Here is a 9976-nt window from a genome sequence, read left to right as displayed (position 1 = left end):
AAAAAGTAATGCGGAGCATATTATATTTTTCAAATAATTCACCTTTAAATCCAGAAACGTTACTTGGTACAACCGCATTCAATATTGACACGTTTGATGTTTAATAATGCAGGGAAGATACGTCAATAGTAAAGGACTTTAAAAAAGGCAAACTGCTGCGCATATCTCTTTTTAAAGCTCTGCGTTACGTGCAGGATGCACTTCGCTTGTATCAAAGAATCAATGTGCTGCGAGATATTCTCATAAAATTTGTTGTTACAAATGGTGTCGTTTAGATTGCGTAATCCCATAAATTTACATCTAAGACTTTCCGTTAACAAGATTAAATTCTACGCGGAAATTAGATTAATTTCTGGTTGCTACAAAGGAAACGAGACGACGAAGCAAAATTATTCGCTCAAGGCGGCAATTAATTTACATACTTGGGAACATACATATTTTCCGGCGAGCAATCTATTCGATGCACAGTTCGGTGAAGTTCGGATCTAAACTTGCCGGTGATTGTTTCACAAAGCGTCGACGACAATGGCATTCTTATGGGAATATACAAACCTATCGATGCGCACACACAAAGTATCCAAGTGTTTGTGCGCAGATAAGCGAAAATGTGGTGGCGCGATCGTGCCCCATCATATTCTGCCCTTTTTCGCCCTTTCAAAACCGCCGAGCCGGCGCGCAATGCAATATTAATTGTTCAGCTTCGTCACAACGACGGCATTGTCGTCGATGTGCCATCGCTCCGTAATTTCGTAGTAATTATTTCTCTATTCAAACACATTCCCGGAATTGTTTTCCCCATTCGACGAATATTGGATTTCTACCGACCATCATTTTTAAATGAGTAAAGTTATTATCGGTTTCGGAAAATGCTTTTTCGATGTTAACATCGTTTTCGCAAATCTTTTCGCGTTTAATGTTAACATTTCCTACGTGATTACTGATATTCAAGGTCTGCTGCACAAAATTTGACGTGCATATCTTATTATTCCACCGCTAGGATTCTTGAATGTAGAACTTTTTTTTTTAAACGTAATGCGACAAGAAATCTAACAAATTTACTTAATCTGCTGATTTCTTTTTTTCTACACGTTCGCGTTCCTGCGCCCTTCATATATGTAAATCGTGCATATATATTTTTGCGTGCCCACTCTGTCGTCTGAATCGCGCGTGAACGACACGGGGGATTCAAAAGCCGCGCGCGGAAAGGGGGATGTAAGAGAGACGAGAGTTATCGCGAATAAGCGCACCCTCGTACAAAAGACCCTTAGCGCGCGGGCGCACCGCACACGGTACTCCAGTTTACTAATGAACCCAGTGAGGGGTACGCCACTCGAGGAGCACTTTTACTTCTGTCACTCTGTCTGCCGGCAGACAGACAGTTCACAATAGCCATCCGCCGTGGTACGCCTCCGCGTCACACGGATTCACGATTCATTCTACCTTCGACCGTGCGCGCTCTTCTTCTCACGGATCTTCTTCTCGCGGACTTGGAGAAATGGAGAAACGCAACGAGGCGAAATCTCGCCTTTTCCCACCGCGAAGAAGAGCGAGGGCGGTTTCCTATCGGTTCCATAAAACGGGCGTCGCGCTTTGAAGGGTCGCGAACGCACAAAAGGCAAATGGATTATTTCAAGTTTATATAATAGTCTCGGCGAAAGTTACGGCTGCGAGAAAATGGCGTGATTCCGGCGAGAAATACTTTGTTTACGACGAGAGAGAGAGAGAGAGAGAGATGTAATTAGACAAAAGGCGTTAGAAGATGCGATATCTTCACTCAGTCTAATTAAAACCTTCGTTAAGTGACACGCTTGTTTAACTTGTTCGGCTTGTTTGTGAGAAAAAGTCGTAAAAATGAAATTAAAGGCCTTTTTTAATTCAAGTATTAGAAATAATTAGTAAAAAAATTTCGTAGATTTGTCGAAATTTCGTTCAAACGTATAATTCGAGTACTTGTAATTAAAATTATTACAAATCGATTTTATTAGAAAAGTTTCACGATTGATTTTAAGGGGACTTGTCGGTCTCAGAAAGATAAATCAAAAAATTTTTCAACAATTTTGTTTTTAAAGAAAAGGAAACTTTTTGAAACTTTTTAGCTTTATTTTTATATACAGAAAAAATGTAATATAGCCAATAACATATGTGATTGCGGGCTGCCAACTACATAAAATATTCAATACAATAATATTTGCTATTAATATAAGAACAATGTTGATACTGCAATAACATATATTATTGTATTGAGTATATCTGTAATTGGCAGCCTGCAATAACATATCTTATTGAATATATTACATTTTTTTCAGTGTATTATTCAATTACAAGAAAAAAAATTTTTTAATTGATTTACGCAGTTTATTATATAAATATATTTTAAAAAGTGCTGAAAATTACTGGCGACCGTAATTTCAGTCGAATGGATTGTCTAAAAAAAGAAAAAAGAAAAATGAAAAAATTTTTAATCTATGGGTAAATAATCTATGGCTATAGAATTAAAACGGAAAATTTTGACCGAAAAATTACAAAATGGTACAAGTTTTTCCAAAAAAGCCCTTTTTCGTAAAAAAAATGTTAACAACTCAAACAATTACCAATCGTTATGATTTTAGTTCAGCCATTTACCCACAGATTATAATCTTTTATATTTTCTTTTTTAGATGATCTATTCGCCTGGAATCACGCCCGCTAACAATTTTTTTTTTTGATAAAATATATTTTTATGATAAATTGTATAAATTAATTAAAAAATTTTGTTTCTTGTAATTAAATAATACAGAAATATAGCTAAAAAGTTTCAAAAAGATTCCTCTTTGTTTTCTTTGAAAACAAAATTGTTGAATTTTCTTTATCTACCTCTCTGAGACCAATGAGAAGTCTCCTAAACTATGAAGTACGTAATATAGTATCGCTCTAAATTATTTTAATCTAATTAAGAATTGTAGACAAAAAAAACAATTTGCAAATATATTGTCGACTTTAAATGCGAAGAACCTATCGTTCCTTAAGACGATGGCAGAAAATTTATGAGTGAATTCACACATTTAAGTTCGCCGGGATCTTCACACGCTGCTCGTTGCTTACAATTTTGATCGAATGAAAATGTAGACTCTCGTTGAATCTAGATCCGCGGAGGAGTCAGAAGGAACGTGAAACAAAGCCCGATTGAAAAACAGACGTTTCAGCGACGGCGACGTCGCGCGCGCGCGCTTATTATTCGTATTCAGCCGAGAGACATAATTTCGCGCTGTAATCGCGAGAGAACGGACCAGGAAACGCTTTGTAACAGCTAAGTGCTCTCTAAATGGGAAGGCAGGATGCTTCAGCGACTCCTTTGAATCGCTTGTTTTATCGAATGACGATGTTCTGAAATTTATCGGAAAGCGATATGAGCGTATTCAATAACCTGGATTTTACAAATCGACGGGCAAAGTTATGATAGAACTGTCACACGCGCTGCCGCTGTTAATGATTGGTATCCTTCCCCCCCTCCCCCTCCCTCCCCCCCCCGACGTAAAGGAAAGACGAGACGCGAAGTCTTAATGCCTTGCCGTTAGATATCGATTCCCCGTAAGTCGGAATGCATTTTTAAAGGGGCGCGATGAGAATTCGGACGTTGAAACAATCGAGCACACTCCGAGGAGAACTTCGATCCCCGCCCTTCTCTCCCTCTTTCGCCCGTCTCGCTTCTCGGTGAAACGGACGTGAGGGAGGCTGTGCTGTTTCTCCTTTCTTAAGTCGACGCCGAGCTCTAATAAAGCTCTAATTTAATTAGCGGATTCAACGCGGATGTGTTTCTTTCTCTGAAAGTGCCACGTTGTCGCCGAACAGCTAGTGCAGGTCGGGCGTTACGAAGTTACTTTAACTTTTAAATTTTTAACTCGTATCCACTCCCCCCCCCCCCCCCATCGAGCCGGCTCTCTCTCGTTCGCTCTCGCGAGTTGTTTTTCATTTAATCAGGCGATTCGCCGACATTACCGTCAATCCCGGCGAATTGGGTAATTATGAGATTGATTAACGTCGACTGATAACTATCTCATCATCATTCACACTCGGTGTACCAGCTAGAAATATTTTAGTTAGTTAGTAACGACCTCGTTTAACGAGGACGGTAATACGGTAGTGTATTACTAATGAATGATCGTGGACGCGCGGGGCAAAGCCTCCGCGGCCCGATTTTGAAAAGGGGCAATATCCAAATTTTGTGTATACACGACACAATTCGCCGTGTACACAAAATACAAATTTTTCATTTAATTTACGCAAATAAGATGGATTACAACGAGCAAATTCTGCTGAAAGTTTCGAGATATTTCGTATACGGAAAATATATGTATATGGTTTCGCATAGAACATACCTGAAGTGTTATGTTTCAAAATATATCAAACAGTAACAGAACAGTTGTGATGTACAACAAGTGAAGCACCTCCAGGTAGCCGCAACATGGCAAGCGATACACGTGATTCCAATCACTTTCACGCTAGCGAAACACCGTTATTATTGATACCGCTGATCGAATGTCGCGCCGCTAATTGCAAGCGACTCTCGCGCGCGCCCCCCCGCGCGAAGTTAGCCGCGATCGCCCGATCGGAATCTCGCCGGCCACTTCGCGTCGCTGCGTCGCCAGTGCGTAGTCGCCACTCGTCGCTTTCTCACGTTTTCGCGCTCTCTCGCTCGGTTCCGCGTAGTGCCGCGAGTGCCGAATCCGACGGGGACGTCGCGACGGACGATGTCGTCCCCGGGCCCGGTGTCGACCGCCTTCGCAGTCGGCGTGAATTCGTCGGGGGCACGTCGAGCCGTGGCGTCGCGAGATCGTCGTCGATGCGTCGTTGGCATCCGTAACCTTCCCGCGTTCCGCGCGAAGTTAGGCGTGATCACCCGATCAGTTACCGTCCGCCTTCCTCGCGTCGCCCAGTGCGTAGTTAAGAGCTGTGATCTGTGTGACCTTCCCGCGTACCCGCGTCTCCTTGTTGTCCCGCGGACGCCGTCGTCCCCGCGGCGACCGTTCCCGGTGTGTCGATCGGATGTGTGCCCGGCGTGAATCGTCGTCCGTCGCAAGGTTTCGTTCACGAGACGCGCTTTCCCGCGTAATTCGCAACGCGCGACGAGCACCCGGTGCAACCGTCGTCCAACACCTTCGCCGGGGATCATCATCGAGCAGCATCGAGCCGAGCGACGCGAGCTCGTCCAGGTTCGCTATTCGTTCGTGACGTCACGGCCGTCTCCTTTGCCCCGTCGGCCATGTTTTGATGACGCGTTGCCCGCTGATGGGTACGGGTATCCCTCTGGCTTACAAGACGCAATTACTTCGATCGCGAATTGATCATATCGATCAATGTAAATTTAATGGCATTTTATATTTCATATCAATAAGGTAATGTTAAGTTAGTATGCAAAATCGTTATTTTATCAAAATGATTGTTAACATCTCTAAACAAACGACTATGAAAACCTCTATTCAAGAATAGATCTTTAATGTATTTGTTGTTATAAAATTAATATTTAGTTCGAATATTAACTTCAACGAAAGACGACATTTAATTTTATTTTTTTGAAATATGACTAATACATGGAACATTAGAAAATTAATATTTAATATATATCATTTGAGCAACGCGAGTAGTGCTTAATCAGCTGCGTTATCGTCTATTAGTAAATTTTAGCTGTGCAGCATGCCGGTGGCATATTCAAAAATTCGTAAGTCGAGCTAAGCAAAGGGATACCTATACCTGACTAGCCGGGATCCGGGAGTGAATTCGCTCGGTGTAATTTATAAACTTGTACAATAAACACGAATGGACAAATCGCGAACGTAACAAGTGCAGTGCAGTGAATCGAAAAGTACAATTTATGCAGTGTCATCGAGGGAATCTGCCGAGAGGATTGGTCAAAGTCTAGGATTACAATTTCCCTTCCCCCGACAATTGCCGTCTACGATATCGGTGAGTGCTTATATTCTTTTATTTTATCACTTATTTTGTCTTTTATCGTGTGATCCGAAGTGGCGTACAGCTCCAGGAACACACAGTGTGTGAGAGGAGAGAGAGGGAACCGTGTTTTCCTTCCCTCAGCACGCGCGGGATACGATATTAGCGCGGAGAATTATGTAGGTTCCCTAATTTACGCGCGGACGTAAAATCGATTTTCCTTCGGCGGCGGCGGCAAGTTGCCGCGCGCTAAGTCGTCTTCTCGAGAGGAGAAGGAGGACCGTGCGAATTACACACGCGCGTCCGTCCCGGACGGAAGAACGGGGGGGAAAAAAAAAACGACCTCGGTCGCGGTACGGCGGCGTTTGAATTTTTCATCGTCATTGTCAGAGATATGCGGACGGGAGGGATGCGCCGTGTTCTCTTCTCGAAATTCCATTGTCAACAGAGAGGGCCGTGGCGCGAATGCGCGATGTTTCGGCTATTCCCGCCGTCGTCGTCGCCGTCGCCCTCGCCGTCGCTCTCCGGCTCTAAGGGCGCCGGATAATTCCGACGCGGGATGGAGCAGGTGTTAACGACGCCTCGTGTTTAGTCTGCCCGCCCATATTTTCGACGCTTATCCCGTCGCCGTTGCGTCCATAAAAAAAGAGCCCGTTAAGGGGGCGACGGAGGTGGCGAAAAAGAGAGAGAGAGAGAGAGAGGGGCAGGGGGCAGAGAAAGAGCGAGAGATCTCTTCTCTCTTCGTGAAGCGCGTGAAGGGAACCCTTTGGGCCTATTTCGGTGGAGAGAGAGCTTCGGTATAATGCGTGTCCTGCGTGCGCGCCGCCATAAATACATCCGCGGTGGAAGCACTGGGCTGGCAGCTCTCTCACCTTCCCCCTCCCCCCCCCTCTTTCTAAGTGCGAACGTAAACTTCGTTAACGAGAAACTAATTCTCCGCTCGCAGTGGCATAAGAAAGTTTTGCAATTTGGTGGACGAGGACGGAGGGAGGGAGGGAGGGAGGGAGGGAGGGAGGAGGGAGGGAGGGGGCGCGCGGTGCAGCCGGTGAATTACGGTGTAAATTAACACGCTACTCAAGGTCGCCTGATGCAGTTTACCCCGGGCTCTGACGACACTTTTGTCTTTCGTCGTACGGCGCGAGACTCCCGATTTCTGGAGGCATTAGGTCGACCGGGGGGGGGGGGGGCGAGGGAGGGGGGAGCGCCTCTGGCTCTTGAATATCGTCCGAAATGCGATTTGCGCCTAGCATCTGAGGATTGTTACGCAAGCGTGCGGTATAATACTATTTGCCGCTTATTATTCCGATTACCGTTCCCCGGCCCTCGAATGCGCGAATAGTCGACTGTCGCTCGCGAAAGAGAGTAAACGACAAGGTGTTCTTGACGAGAAGAAAAAAGAAAACAGGAGAAAAAGATTGTGTGCCGGGCGGACGCCGACCGTCGTCGCTTCCATCCTCCCGCTAAGTAGAAGTTTCCAATATCCGAGATATTCCCCCCGCATGATATACTCGCGGTCGTCGCACTTATGAAAGTATGGTGTACCCTCTCTCGTACACTCTCTCGCGTCCGCGTTTTCGACGGAGCGCAACCCTCATTTCTCCTCCTTAAGAAGTTTACTCCCGAGTTAGCCTGCTCCCCCGAGGATCGCGATGACGACACGACGCGCCCGTACACCCCCCTTTACAATGGCATTAATAGGATACCGTACCTCGTTATGCGTGAGTATACATACGCGCGCTCGCGTTTACCCAAGTCGCGGAATAGCGGGATAGTGGAGGGGGAGGGGGAGGGAGATCTCTCTCGCTCTTCTACCCTTCTCTTGCGTCTTCCTCGCTAAAGTCCATAATCGACATCCTCTCCCTCCCCCATTCTCCCTCTCTCCCTCTCTCTCTCTCTTTCTCTCTTTCGCCTTTCATACGCGAGACTCTCAGCCATCGTCGTCTGCGCCTGCTCCTATCCACGACGGTTAAGCACCGTCGTGCTTACGGTTACGTCACGCGCACGCACGACGTGACAACAAGAAATTCCGATCCCCGCCGACCAGGAAACGATCTTCGATACTTACACATTTGTGTACACGGAAAAAAATTAGTCAATTCAACAATCATTGTCCTATTGTGAAAAGCAAGTACATGAAATCTTTAGAGTTTGATAATATTATACTTCGGTAAAATCATTGTTATAATAATCACCCAGGGAGTATGATTGTTCTGATACAAGCTTCGAAAAATTCTAATTTTCTTGATTCCGAAGATACCGATGTTATTCTCCGTCCGATTTGCAGCGGGCGGATCGCCCTTCGATAAGCAACATGGCGGTTATTCAGACACGCGAGCGATTCGTTAGATGCGCACTCATTTTTTTTTTTTTTTCAATTCATCGCGTATACATCGTGTTTACGGGGGGGTACTTTGTTATTCCGCAAAACAAACGCGTTTCCCTCTACGGACTAGTAGTCAGATCCGTTTGATTGACGTACGATTGATTGATATTTTATTCACAGCATTTTATACAGTTCATCAAGAATAGATTATATCGGTGTATACACATTTTCGGGAGATGCAACATCGAGATACACGCGCGTTGAAATACGCGCAACGCGTTAATAATACACCGGCGCTGATCTGTCCCGGTGCTTTTGTTCGCGTTCCGCTCACGGTTTCAGAAAAAAAAGAAGAACTAACGTAAATCAGCAAATGTTCAAGTTTAATTGGACCATACGAAACGCGTAATTGCTAGATAACATTTGCCGTCACGTAGTCTAGCGCGTAGTACGCGTAACAAGTGTGGTATCGAGGGGAAAATATCAGCGGATCGTGTTGCGAAATATATAGGAACTTGGTCGATACACCGCCGCCTGCCGCCGCCGCCGCCGCCTTGGTCGGCATCACGGTGGGATAACGGAAAGTATAATAGGAAACAGGAACACACATGTACATTTGCAACGGAGGAATCAAATTACGTCCTTCGGATTTACTCGAGAAAATCCACGAAAATGGCGGGTGATACCGTTTGAATTACAGGGACGGGAAGGGACGAGGGGAGCGATATTATTTACCGATAATTTACTGCGGTCGGGTTATCCTCCTGCCCATCCTGCGGCTGGATATATATAGGGACAGATTGATATATCCACAATGCACCTTCCCCTCCCGTGGGAATGTTGTGTCCATTTCGTCTTACGCCTATATCGTATGTATTGAGAGGTCCCCGTGTTACGTATTGCAAATGATATATACGTATTGCGGATACACACGCGCTGTACATACACGTGCCCTATTGTCGGCGTATTTTGCACCGGAGGTTCAAGTCGCTTTCATTCCAACGGGATCAGATCCCGACGCTTAATTGACCTCTTCGTGTTTAATAGTAGTAAAAATATCGCGTAACGTTTTTTTTTGACGTTGAAGTCTTCTTTTTAGCCAGCTAATTAAACGATTAAATTTATTGATTTACAATTAGAGGTGGGGACAATATTTGACGGAAAAAAAATACGACATATACGTTTTTGCTTCGAGAAATAATAAAGTGAGCAAACATATCTCGACGGATGCTAAAGGAATCCGAGCAGCTAGCGAGATAAAAGTTCGTCGAATTGTGGGACAAGATTGCCGCGGGTGAATTCGGGTTTGATTATAGCGCGTCGCTTATGCGACAATTTTTTCCCCTCGACTTCGTCGTACATCTGAGTTAGCAGGCAAATTCCGAAATTGCATGTGCACCCGTACGTGTTAAGACACACAGCTACGATCCGTATCGATGCCAAAATCAGTATTCAGGCAGTGACTTATACTAAATCGCGTGCAGCGCGACACATGCGACAAATAGCTAACACGGTCGTGTTTCGTTCGGATGTACCTTTACATATTCACGCTATGTGGCATGTTAAGGGATATTTATAACACATGAGACGCAAATTGCACTGGCCGTATACTTATTGCAATGCCGCAAGATGCGGTTTCGCCGGCGGCGAATCCATGAACGGAAGTTGTGTATTTTTAACGAGACGAACGTAATTTAATTTCCCGCCCGAATAGTTTTGCTCGGTGCA

At 44.9% G+C, this 9976-nt stretch overlaps 1 protein-coding gene across 1 annotated transcript in view; it reads left to right on the top strand.

The window, feature by feature from the left end:
- The first annotated feature begins 5811 nt into the window (after positions 1-5811).
- The window catches only part of LOC105838703, a 290257-nt gene continuing 286092 nt past the window's right edge, over positions 5812-9976 (top strand). The window contains exon 1 of the mRNA XM_036291750.1: positions 5812-5940. The gene's annotated coding sequence lies outside the window, so the exon portion shown is untranslated. The remainder of the gene's footprint in view (positions 5941-9976) is intronic.

The sequence above is a fragment of the Monomorium pharaonis genome, chromosome 9, assembly GCF_013373865.1.
Source record: "Monomorium pharaonis isolate MP-MQ-018 chromosome 9, ASM1337386v2, whole genome shotgun sequence".
In the NCBI taxonomy this organism is placed as follows: Eukaryota; Metazoa; Arthropoda; class Insecta; order Hymenoptera; family Formicidae; genus Monomorium; species Monomorium pharaonis.
This window is presented reverse-complemented; position numbering and strand designations above follow the sequence as displayed.